The sequence below is a fragment of the Cannabis sativa genome, chromosome 8 (genome assembly GCF_029168945.1).
Source record: "Cannabis sativa cultivar Pink pepper isolate KNU-18-1 chromosome 8, ASM2916894v1, whole genome shotgun sequence".
NCBI lineage: Eukaryota > Viridiplantae > Streptophyta > Magnoliopsida > Rosales > Cannabaceae > Cannabis > Cannabis sativa.
Window position 1 is genome coordinate 20,507,119 of NC_083608.1, and position 12,665 is coordinate 20,519,783.

The 12,665-nt window shown below is 37.0% G+C and overlaps 1 non-coding gene across 1 annotated transcript; it reads left to right on the forward strand.

Annotated features, from left to right (window-relative positions):
- The first annotated feature begins 319 nt into the window (after window positions 1–319).
- On the forward strand, window positions 320–426 carry LOC115701624 (small nucleolar RNA R71). Its single transcript, XR_004008617.1, has one exon. It is a non-coding gene; the product is annotated as a small nucleolar RNA R71 (small nucleolar RNA).
- Window positions 427–12,665: the final 12,239 nt, after the last annotated feature.

Genomic DNA, 12,665 nt, shown 5'->3' on the forward strand with positions numbered 1-12,665 from the left:
CTCAGAAAAGTGATGGGGACCTCCATATATCTCACAAACCACTTCAGCTTGTTTGGCTTGCCCTGCGATCAACTTTGTTAGGGCCTCAACCTGAGCTGTCAGCTTTGTAATGGCATCAACCTCTAGCACACCAGCTACCTTCTTAGTTTGAATCCTTTCAGTTGGCCACTGCTGATTGTTTAGAGCCATCTCCTCCAACAGATCATAAGCCTCATTTGCACTCTTTCTCATAAATGCTCCACCAGCTGCTGCATCTATAAGAGTTCTAGTGTTACCAACCAACCCGTTGTAAAAGTTGTGAACTAGCATCCACTTCTCTATACCATGATGAGGGCACTTTCTGATCAGATCCTTAAACCTCTCCCAAGACTCATGGAGAGATTCATTATCTTGTTGACAGAAGTTGTTGATTTCTCCTCGCAGCTTGGCAGACTTTGTTGGAGGAAAGAACTTTGACAAAAATTTCGTTGCCAAATCATTCCAGGTGGCTATAGAGTTGGGTGGCAGGGAATTCAACCAGCTCTTGGCTCACTCTCTGAGCGAGAATGGAAACAACCTCAGACGAATGGCATCATCACTAACTCCATTGACTTTAAAAGTCTCACAAAGTTCCATGAAGTTCAAGAGATGCAGATTAGGATCTTCAGAAGGGAGGCCACCAAACTGAACTGAGGACTACACCATTTGAAGTATGGCAGGCTTGATCTCAAAGTTATTAGCATCCACTGCCGGTGGCCTGATACATGACTGCACTCCCGTAAGAGTAGGGAGAATGTAATCTCTCAAGCTACGGCCATTAGCTTGATCTTCAACTGCACCACCATTATTACTGTTATTTGCAGCATTAGCATTCACATTAGCAGCCATGATTTCTGATGTTTCAGCAGTTGCTAAAACTCTTTCTTGCCTCTTGTTCCTTCGGTTTCTCCTACAAGTTTTCTCGATTTCAGGGTCAACGGGTAATACAACTTCTTGCCCTTGGCGGCGCATGCACTCAAAATACCTGAAATAGATAAGAACAGTTTTGCAAGAGAAAGGTTAGAAATTCAGCAAGAGAAAATATACCAAAGTAGAAGTTAGTATAATTTTGTGTAATATTAATCTTTAAACTATTCCCCGGCAACGGCGCCAAAAACTTGTTTCGAAAATTATGATCACTGCGCAAGTATACGCAGTCAAGTAGTAGCTCACGCAAGTGAGGTCGAACCACAGGGAATTGGACTAATTACTACTAAATTATACTTATGATTCTATCTGGTAAAACAATACTTTTTGTGAATTAAATAAAACAATTCAGAAAATCAAAAGAATAAATGAAGATTAATCAAGATGAGAGATTAGGGAGGTGAATCCTGTTGTTAAGTTACCAATGTTAATACCTAATTGCTATCCTTTTTCTCAATGTGAATGACAGATTATGATTTAACCTAACTCTTATCGGATCTTTTAGGTTCTAAATCTCATGTTCTCTAATTAACTTCTTAATTAAACCAACATGAAATCAGCATTAAGCAATAATCTTTTTATCACTAAGGCTATGTAAATACTTTTGTTTCACATCAAAACCTAGACTGTCCAATTTTAGCATTCTCAATTCTCACTTTTCAGATTTTGAATTGAGATCATTAAACATGTAAAAGGTGATCAATCTTGCACATGGAATTAAACACAAATATAGATAGTATTCACAATCAAGATGGAGGAATGGCAATTATTTATTAACTAGGCATAAACTTAAACAACATTCATCATCCTCCCTTAATGGGAAATTTAGCTCATAAAAACAATAAAAACATCCATGATTAAATCTGAAACTACAATAGACATAAAAGAAAGAACAAAGGGTAAAAGAAAGAAACTAGAAGGTGATATCGCTCCGGGTCTTCAAGATAGCTTCCTCTCCACTTTCATCCACTATTCAGGTCTATTTCTGCTTAATTTGACCTTCTGAGTCGTATTTCTTATATAGGGATGAAATGTGTGCCTCCAATTGAGAGAAAAATCAGAATTAGGTCAAAACTGCGTTTTTCGTACCTAGTTGCGACTAGCCTATAAGCTGGTCGCGACTATAGGCGAAACTCGAAAAACCGAGTTTCTGCCAAATCCTCGAAGTCGCGACCACAGAAAAGGGTCGCGACCTGGCTCAATGGTGGTCGCGACTACTGACGCCTCTTGAGCAGATTTTTCTAATTTTTTGCCAGTTTGTCTCGTCTTTTCACCAATTGACTGAATTTGAACTTTGACACCCCGGGAACCTGAAACAATGAAAATCAAGCGTAAAACTGCTCCAAAAGACACCAATAGACGAGAAAATGCTTACTTTTCAAACTCGAAACATAGGCTAAATATAACCTAACAGACATGCCCCAACTAAGTTTTAGACTTTGGAGATAAGTCTATGAGAAATGGCACCCGGCCACCATGAAGCCCTAATGGGTGCCCTGGTTGACCTCTAGTCGATCTGGGTGCACCATGCCTTGGGTTTAGGTTTTGTGACAGTCAGTAGTCCCGTGATCCGTAAAGGGAAATACCGGGTAAGCTGTACAATCCCACATCGCCTGGGGAAGGTCAAGTTGGATGATTCTGAGACTGTGTAGGTATAGGACTACACAGTTGAAGAGGGCTTAAATGGATTGATTGGTACTACCTATATCAACAAGGTGCATCTTGTTTTTCGGTAGCCCATAATAAGAGCCATTATTTCGTGGGTGTAAGGGCCCAATAGAGGCTTGAAGCGGGGACGTTACAAATGGTATCAGAGCCTTGACCCAGCCGGAAGTGTGGTCGATGAGGACGTCGAACCCCGTAAGGGGGGGTGATTGTGACAGTCAGTAGTCCCGTGATCTGTAAGGGGAAATACCGGGTAAGCTGTACAATCCCACATCGCTTGGGGAAGGTCAAGTGGGATGATTTTAAGATTGTGTAGGTATGGGACTACACAGTTTAAGAGGGCTTAAATGGATTGATTGGTACTACCTATATTAACAAGGTGCATCTTATTTTCTAGTAGCCCATCACGAAAGAACTCCACAGTTAAGCGTGATTGACCTGGGGCAATTTTAGGATGGGTGACCTCCTAGGAAGTTTTCCCAGGAAGTGTACGAGTGAGGACAAAGCATGCTGGAAACACTCGTGTTGGTCTGTAGGGTCAGTCGTCATTCCATGAAGCAGCTAGAGTGACGTACTCGTGTATAAGAGTCATTCATTTTGTGGGTGTAAGGACCTAATGGAGGCTTGAAGCGGGGATGTTATAGGTTTCTGGGGACATACTTGGACCTCGGCTCCTCATATCCATCAAGGAACAATGTCAAGACTTGATATTTCATCAACTTCATCCCGAAGAGCCCATTCACAGCTATGGACCCCCATGTTGACATTCCAACTTGCGCACCGATTTCATTTCACCAAGCAACGCCTGTGAAATTTGATGAAACTAAAATGTGTGGAGCATTTTTCACCAAAAAGAAGGTCGAGCATCAATAAAACCAATTTTGAAGATGTCGTCCCCACCTGAGCGCCCAATGCATGCCTCGAGGCCACTATGGGCACCTAAGTTAATGTATCTCAACCTAGGGCACTCCAAGACCTCTTTCTAGAGAAGTTTTACGGGAATTTCCCTTATTTTTGTCCCCAGATGAAAAGTTGGGGGCCCACGGTGACAACACTCCAGTCACTAGGCACCCAAGTTGATGTAGCCTCGCTTCTAGTGGTTCTGCCGATTTGATTGGGATTCCGTCTCAGACATTCTTTTTATTTTGCTTAAAAATAATACATGAGACTTAGAATCAAGAGAAAATATCTTTAGAGTAGTGAGTTAGCCCCCATGCATCACCAAGCGCCAATGTGCAAGCACACTGGGCGCTTAGGTTGACATTGGCATGGGGCTCAATGTTCTGTCCTTCAAGCAATAGTTTTGCTCTAAGTATTAGTCTTATTTTGCCCCCCAAAATAAGATTTTAATGCTTCTGCAAGTCAATATCTCATGCATATGTGTCACGCGTAAGTCCATCGACACCTATGTGCACTAGTGATCATATGGGTATCACCTAGTCATCATTAGTGATTCACCTAGCATCACCCGTGCATATCAAGTAAAATTGCCAAGAGAATTTTCCTAAGATCAAAGAATGAACTAAGGATAGTTATCACATCATTTAAGCATCTCAAAATATGCCTAAAGCCCAAGACACCAAGTTTTGGCGCCCAAGTTGACGTTTATGTCAATCTTGGTGCTCAAAAGTCAGCCTAACCTCCTAGTCACTTTTTCAACAGTGCACACTGCTTAGTAAAATGGCCATAACTCTCTCATTTTGATCCAAATGACACGATTCAAGTGAAAAATTTAAGCTATTTTCAAGGCAGATATAAGTATGTCTCATGCCCCTACCGCAATTTTGAAGTTTCGAGCTTCAAAATTAGCTCGCAAATTATTGTAAGATTTCTCAACGAATTTTGTGGGAATTTTCTATTATTTTATTGTAATTTAATTGGACTTCCTTCCCTATAAAAGGTGAGCTCCCTTAGTTCATTATTTACACTTTCTATTATTCTCTCTCTTCACACATTCTCTCTCAAGAAATTGTGAAGTAAAACTAGACTTAGTTATTTTTTTTTTTGAGTTCCCTTGTAAGACAATTAGATTTTTGTGATAATAAAAGCTTTGAGTAGATGTAGCTCCATTACCATCGCGATATAGTGAGTGAAATACTAAAAATTATAGTGTTCTTTCTTTAGTTATTATTATTTTTTTTTTTTTGCCTTTATTGCTTATCAGACGATATGAAGTTGACCATTTTTTAGCGTCAACAAAAGTATTTTAAAAATAATAAATGTATGTAAATTCTTACAGGATCCAATTAAAAAAAAATTCAAATACTAATTTAAGAGTTACCATGAGCATCAAAAAATAAAATTAGGGTTTCTCATTCCTAAATTTATAGCTATAGGAGGTTATTTTTTTTCTCCAGCCAGGCCCGCCAGCCCTCCCTGGGCATAGGTGCGGCTTGGTCGGGGTTGTGTTTTGCTGTTGCGATTCCATTTTTTCTATTGCGATTAGTCTGGTCTTTGTGACATGATTTTCAGTGTTTTAGTCTTATCTATGTGACATAATTTTAAGTGTTTTAGTCTTGTTTGTGTGACATGTTTTTGTTTTGTTTTGTTTCGTTTCATTGTTGGCTCTTCTTTGTTATTCGACAACTCGCCATCAAATCGTTGTTATTGGTTGGAAATAACAAGTTCTCTATGTCTGAAGGGGTTGTTAGTAGTGCAACTACTTACCTTGCATAACAGTGTTGTTGTATATTCTGAGTGGTAGATGAAACTTAATATACGTGTTCTTAAGATTATCTATGATGCTGCAATCTTTTTGATATTATTTTATTTTTAATTTTTTTGTCAAACAATCTGAGAATTAAGCGACTGATTATTTGATTCGTTATTCTAATTCTAATTCTGATCATGTTTTTAATAGAGAGATGTCTCGATTAAATTACATATTATTTTACTTGATTATTATTAAATTGTATAATTTATTCAAAAAATCTATATAAATTTTTATTTTGAAAAATAAAACAAAATAAATAAAGATATAAAAAAAGAAAACTTTGTATAACTTAATATATTTGTGTTTATAATAATCAAATTATAATATTATTATAATTATCATTAAAATTTTAAATGACATGTTTAGTTTAGTGTAATGGGAATTATAATGCAATCATTATTATCATTACATTGTTTGTTTTCAATCTTAAATCTTTGTAATGACTTTATATTGTAATGGTCATTACATTATGTATTGTAATCCCCATCAATATATCAATATAAAGGAAAGAATAAGAGAGATTATGTGGCAACTTATAAGAGTTGAAATTCCGTATTTTAATATTTCCAGTTTGATTATTTAATTAAATGATTAATTAAATGCGGAATAATAAAACTGGTACTGAAAACAGTTTTCTGTAGTTACAGAATGCAACTCTGTAACTCCAGAGAAACCCAGAAAAACAAACAGTGCATAAAAGTAAAAATACACAGAATTTTTGTACGTGGTTTCAACAATCCTTTCAGATTGTTACTAGTCCACGGGGCCACGCCCAGAGATAAGATTCATTAGATCGGTATCAAAAATACAAAGTAATTGACTTATGCATAACTAGACTACCTCTTATTATATGCCGCAAGCTTGATGTATTCCACCTGCTAACCGAATCTTGATAAAACTCCAAGAGCTCGAACTCCCTTCGATCACCTTGAAGAGTGCTTGAATCCTCCCGATTCAAGGCTTAAAGGCTATCTCCCGAAAGCCTATACAACCATCTCCCGAAGGTTGTGTGCTTGTATCCTTCCGATGCAAGACTTCAAAAGCAATCTCCCGAAAGCTTGTAAATACCCTTCTCCCGAAGGTGCACTGATGTTCTTCTTCGTTGTAGACTTGAATACAGACTCAAGACAATACAAACAACAAATAAACAGAGTAAGAGTAGAACAACTCTTCTCTACAAAACAAAGACACTCTTTCCTTAAGATATGAATACAATTCTAAGTGTATGAAAGAGATACAAAACTTAGCAGCTATAGGATGTATTTATAATGAATATACATCTCATAGACAGCTTACATTCGGTCTGAACAAGACCTCAACCTACTAGAAACTTCCCTAAAATAATTCTTCAATCAGTCCAGGAATTTTCGTTTCTGTACCTACAGAATCGTGGGCAGCAACTACAACTTTCCTTTTATAGAAAAGGAAAGTTTAGCTTCGGTTTTCTCTTCAAGAAACCTGATCTTAGAAAATAGGAAACTCAACACAAGATCAGAATAACAGCTGGTTAGCAAAGAATTAATGTGCAATCAAAACTTACCATATTTACCTCAATTTCCATAGTCAACTTTCCTTCCAAGTTTAGATATACACAAATAGGGAAACCATATCAATATATGCCAGCCGAAATATACAAGGAATAATAAAATATTTTTGTCAATTAAATATGCCAAAAATGGAATTAACAATCTCCCCCTTTGGCACTTTGATTGACAAAACATTTTATTATGAGAAAACCTGCATCAAGTGTTAGAAACCAAAGCAAATAGCTTTTTAAAGATACAAGAGTATAGAAAATACTCCCCCTGCATGAAAGCTCTCTAACACATAAAACAAATAACTTTTTTTTTGGACGGAAAAGCTTGCAAACCGAAGAACACAACTTTTTCAATGGAAAAGTGTTAAACCACAAACAACTTTTTAAACGGAAAAGTGTTAAACCACAAACAAGCAACTCCCCCTAAAACCAAGGGTCCAGAGTTGTAACAAAGAGTTCAATGAATCCAAAAAATAATACTACTCCCCCTTTTTGTCTATCAAGGAGCCAAAGATAACAAAAACAAACATGGACAAAGTCATAAATTCAAATAAACATTAATAAAAAGCAAAAGATAAAAGATTGAACCACTTATTCATCATCATTGGGTCGGAAGTATTTCATGATGTTGTCCATCTTCCTAAGAAGCAGGGCCTGACTAGTCTCCATTCTTCCCAAATGCAAATTGAATTCTGCCATTTCTGTAGGAGCAGAAGTTGAAGCAGATGCAGCAGTAGGATCATTTGTAAGACCAGGGGAAGCAGACCGAGCCTTTCTTTGAGCAGCTTTTCCTTGAGGAGGCTTCTCAGGAATTTTGAAAGTGGGTCCAACAACAGGCATCTCAATTGATTCATTCTCAAGAATCAATTCCTCTTGATCAGATAAAATTTTATAGATTAAGTGAGGAAAAATGAGATTGAGCCTAGGTTTCTTATCCTTTCGAAGAGAAACAATTTGCTCCCAAATCATGTCAGCCAAATCAATTTTAGCACCAATTGAAACTTTATACAAAAAGAAAGCAAGTCCATTTGAAACATTTACCGGATTGGAGCAAGGAAACCAATTGGATAGGGCAAACCTCATGCGAGCAGCATATTGATAGGTGAGTTGAGACATAAGCATGGTGTCGGAGAGTTCAATTTCATTATCACCAGAGAGATAACCGAACACCTTTTGACGATCAAACTCCACATCAGTTGGCTCAATTCCCATAGGCAAATTGAGAGCCTCAGCAACATCCTTCACAGTAAAGGAATACCAGTGTCCTCTGACAAAAACTTTGCCAAACATGAAAGAGTTCTCATCGAGAAACTCATCAGTGATGTTAGCATAAAATTCCTTCACAATTCTATCCACATACCCATCAAAACCGATCAAGGTATCTACCCATTGTCTTTCTTTCAACATGTTATACACTCCAAAAGGCTTATGAGCAATAACATTAAAATTTTTCTCCACAGTAAAATTCCTATTCTCATAGAATTTCATATCTCTAGCATGATCATTATAACAAAAATAATGAGAGTGGGGCTTGAAGTTATCAAGAGAAATACCAGAGGGCCTCTTTCTTTTCTGTGGAAGAACAGGATTTGGAGAGACAATGGGCCTTTTTCCTTTGTCCTTCTTTGGTACAGCAGGAGGGACTGGAACAGGTTCTGTAGTGACAGGCTCAGATTCTGGTTCTTCACTCTCGGATCCAGAATCATCAACAGCAGGAAGATCTTTGGGCACAAATTCTTCACTTGAATCGGACAAGCCCTCTGAATCATGATCCTCCTCACTTTCTTCTGGTTCAGAATCTGAGGAAGAGATCGAAGGGGGATTCTCCTTGAGATTTTTGCCCTTGGAAGATGAAGAAATCACCTTTTTCCCTTTGGATGCAATTTTAGGTTTAACCACTTCAGGCTTTTTAGGAGTGGAAACCTTGGACCTTGTTCGAGAACTCACCGTGGGCAAGGTCACCAAAGCTTGGTCGACATTAGGAACACCATTCGAAGAAGAGGATTTCGACAATGTGTGATCGAATGAATGGGATTCATCATGATCACCCAACCCAGGTGTTGAAGAAGCAATAGGAGAGGCACCAACAAGTGGAGAGGAGAAATTTGCCACTGATTTTCGAGCTTGGGTCTTCAATTTCTTGGCAGACTTCGTCGGAGCAGAAGACGAACCAGAAGCTCCGGTTGCTGATGCAGGCGGCGCAGGCGGGGTGACCGGAGAAGCAGAAGCAGAGCCACGAGAGGGCTTTTTGGACGGTTAGGCATTCTTAGTTTTGGCCATTTTCCTTTGAAAATCCTAGAACACAAGCACTCTTACACTTTGAAAAAGTTAGACCTTTGAGAAAAAAAAAATGAAAACAGAAGAGAGTGGTGATCGTGGGTGAATGGGTGGTTGAACATATATAACATTTCAATTTTAATTACCCAAGAAGAAAGAAAATGGAAAAAGGAAAGTAACTTACTTACCTTAATCACCACGTGGGGAGAGGAAAAAGGAAACCAAAAAAGGATTTTCAATATTTGGTCAATGTTTCCTTAAATGGAAAAAGGAAACTAAAAATCCCCACAAAATCTAAGAATTTAAAAACCCTTACCAAAACCAAAATTGCCACCAAAAAGAAAACAAAAAATAATTAATTATTTAAGTACAAGTTTCCTATACACACCAAAAAGACCAAATCTCCACAAATAAAGGAAACATTCTAAATAAATAAATACAATTAAAACATGTTTCCATAAAATGAAAAAAATAAAAGAAAATAAATTTACAAGGATTCGAAAAAAAATATGCCCCCATTTTTCTTTTATTTTTTCAAAAAATGCCCCCAAAGAAAAATTGCAAATAATGAACAAGAGAACACACAAAGACACAAAAAGCACTAATCACCACTTAAGAGCAAAAAATTGTGTCTAAGTACATAATGAAACATAACAAGAAAAATAACAAGAATTTTTAAGAAAGCTCAATTGACAAACTCGATCACTCATTTCTCTTTTTTTTTTTTGTTTTTTGTTTTTTTTTTTTTTGATTAAAAGACAGAAAAATAAAATAACCTTGATATTGTTGCAACTAGAATTCACAATGTCCATTTGTCTTTGTCCCTGATGAAAAATTCAAACTCATAAGAATAATCAGAATTTATTTTATCAAGCTAATGAAGTAATTGAATGAGGTCATACCGGTTCACAGGAAAAATTGACTCAGTCACCAAGAATATTGAAGCACATCAAACAGTATGTAACAGCTTTATAACCCATTTTCGAGAAGAAACAATTTTTACCACAAACTGTGTCAAGCATTAGTGTGTGAAAGTGTAAGCAGGGAACATTGCCCAATTTGTCAAAAAGACTTTTTCTGATAAATTGTACCCATAGGAGACGCTGTCACACTGCCTCAATGGTAGCCCTTTTCAATGGTAGTGTATCTTCTACATAACTCCTAATTACATAGTTCCAACTTACTCAGAGATGGCTTTCACACATTGAGATAGGTAGCTCTATTCATCCAATGGAGCTTGAACACACAATTTTTTAACAACATTATTCGAAAATGGTAGCTTACATAACACTGTTTGATGAACCTGAATATTCCTGTGAGGAGTGAACAATTTTCCTGACAAACCTGTATGACATCATAATATTACAACATTAGCAATAAAATAATGACTGAAATTCTTATAAGGTTGAAATTTTCTTCTAGGACAAAGACAAGACATTATGAACTCTAAGACAACTCAAATATCAAGGATTATGAAAAAATAAAAGCATTAAACAGTACAAACCCCTAAGGATTTCCTTAGAGAAATAAATCGGATCGAGTCAAGAGCTTTAGTAAAAATATCTGCAATTTGTTTGCTAGTTTCAACATATTCTAAGACAAGAATTTTATTTTCCACAAGCTCTCTAATAAAGTGATGACGAATGTCTATGTGCTTTGTGCGAGAGTGTTGAACAGGATTCTTAGAAATGTTTATAGCACTAGTGTTATCACAAAAGATGGTTAAAGTTTTCAAGTCAAACCCATAATCAGCCATCATTTGTTTCATCCATAACAATTGGGTACAACAACTACCCGCCGCAATGTACTCAGCCTCCGCTGTGGACAGAGAGATTGAGTTTTGCTTCTTGCTATGCCATGAAACCAGATTGTTTCCAAGATAGAAACATCCACCACTAGTACTTTTTCTATCATACGCATTACACCCAATCAGCATCACTAAAGCAAACAAGGTTAGAATTAGTGTCTTTTGAAAACCAAATCCCAAAATCAATAGTGCTATTTACATAGCGAATGATTCTTTTCACAGCAGAAAGATGGGATTCCATGGGATTTTCCTGATATCGTGCACAAACACCAACACTATAACAAATGTCAGGACGACTAGCAGTAAGATAAAGCAAACTACCTATCATACTTCGATACAAAGTTTGATCTACCTTTACTCCTTGTTCATCTTTACTTAATTTCAAAGTTGTGCTCATGGGAGTGTTGGTATGTTTGGCTTTCTCAAGACCAAACTTTTTCACCAAATTCTTTGCATACTTGCTTTGAGTGACAAAAGTTCCCTCATCTGATTGCTTCACTTGAAGACCGAGAAAATAAGTGAGTTCACCTACCATACTCATTTCGAACTCCTTTTGCATTTGGGAAACAAAAATCTGCACTTCAGAGTTAGAGGTAGAGCCAAACACAATATCATCAACATATATTTGAGCAACAATCACATCAGAATTAATGTTTTTGATGAAAAGTGTTTTATCAACATTTCCTCTCTTGTAATCATGAGAAAGCAAGAATTCAGTTAGACGCTCATACCAAGCACGTGGTGCTTGTTTTAGACCATACAATGCCTTGTCTAACTTATAAACATGATCAGGAAAATGAGAATCCTCAAACCCTTTAGGTTGTTCCACATACACCTCTTCTTTTAATAGCCCATTCAAAAAAGCGGATTTGACATCCATTTGATACAATTTAATACCAAGAATGCAAGCTATGGAAAGAAGTAACCTGATCGATTCCAGTCTAGCTACTGGAGCAAATGTTTCATCAAAATCAACACCCTCAACTTGAGTGTATCCTTGGGCAACCAACCTTGCTTTGTTTCGAATGATAGTGCCAAACTCATCACTCTTATTTTTGAAGATCCACTTGGTTCCAATGATGTTCACAAACGGTGGTCTTGGAATCATTTTCCAGACTTTGTTTCGAACAAACTGATGAAGCTCATCCTGCATAGCTAAAAACCAATCTTCATCCATTAGTGCTTCTTTTACAGATTTAGGTTCTAAAGAAGAAATAAAACATAAAAATTGAATTATATTGGCATATTTTCTTCTTGTAACCATGCTCTCATCCAATTTTCCAAGGATGAGATCTGAAGGATGATTCTTTTTAACCCTGGAGGATGGTTCCCTCTGTATTGGATCAGTGATTGAATTTAAAGGATACTCAGATTCTTTTGTTGTTGGTTTTTCTGTAGCAACAGATTCCTGCACAGTAGCCTCAACGACTGCTTCTGAAGCTTCGTTAGGTTCCTTTTCCTCAACAGCAGGCTTTTCAAGCAAATCTTCAATCTGTTCTTCTGTGGAAAACTCAAAAAAATCTTTTAGATCATCAACAACAACATTAGCAGATTCCATAACAGTTTGGGTTCTCATGTTATACACACGATATGCCCTACTATTTGTGGAATATCCTAAGAAAGCACCTTCATCACTTTTAGAATCAAAATTACCAATGTAATCACGATCTCGTAAAATATAACACACACATCCGAACACATGAAAGTGACTTACATTTGGT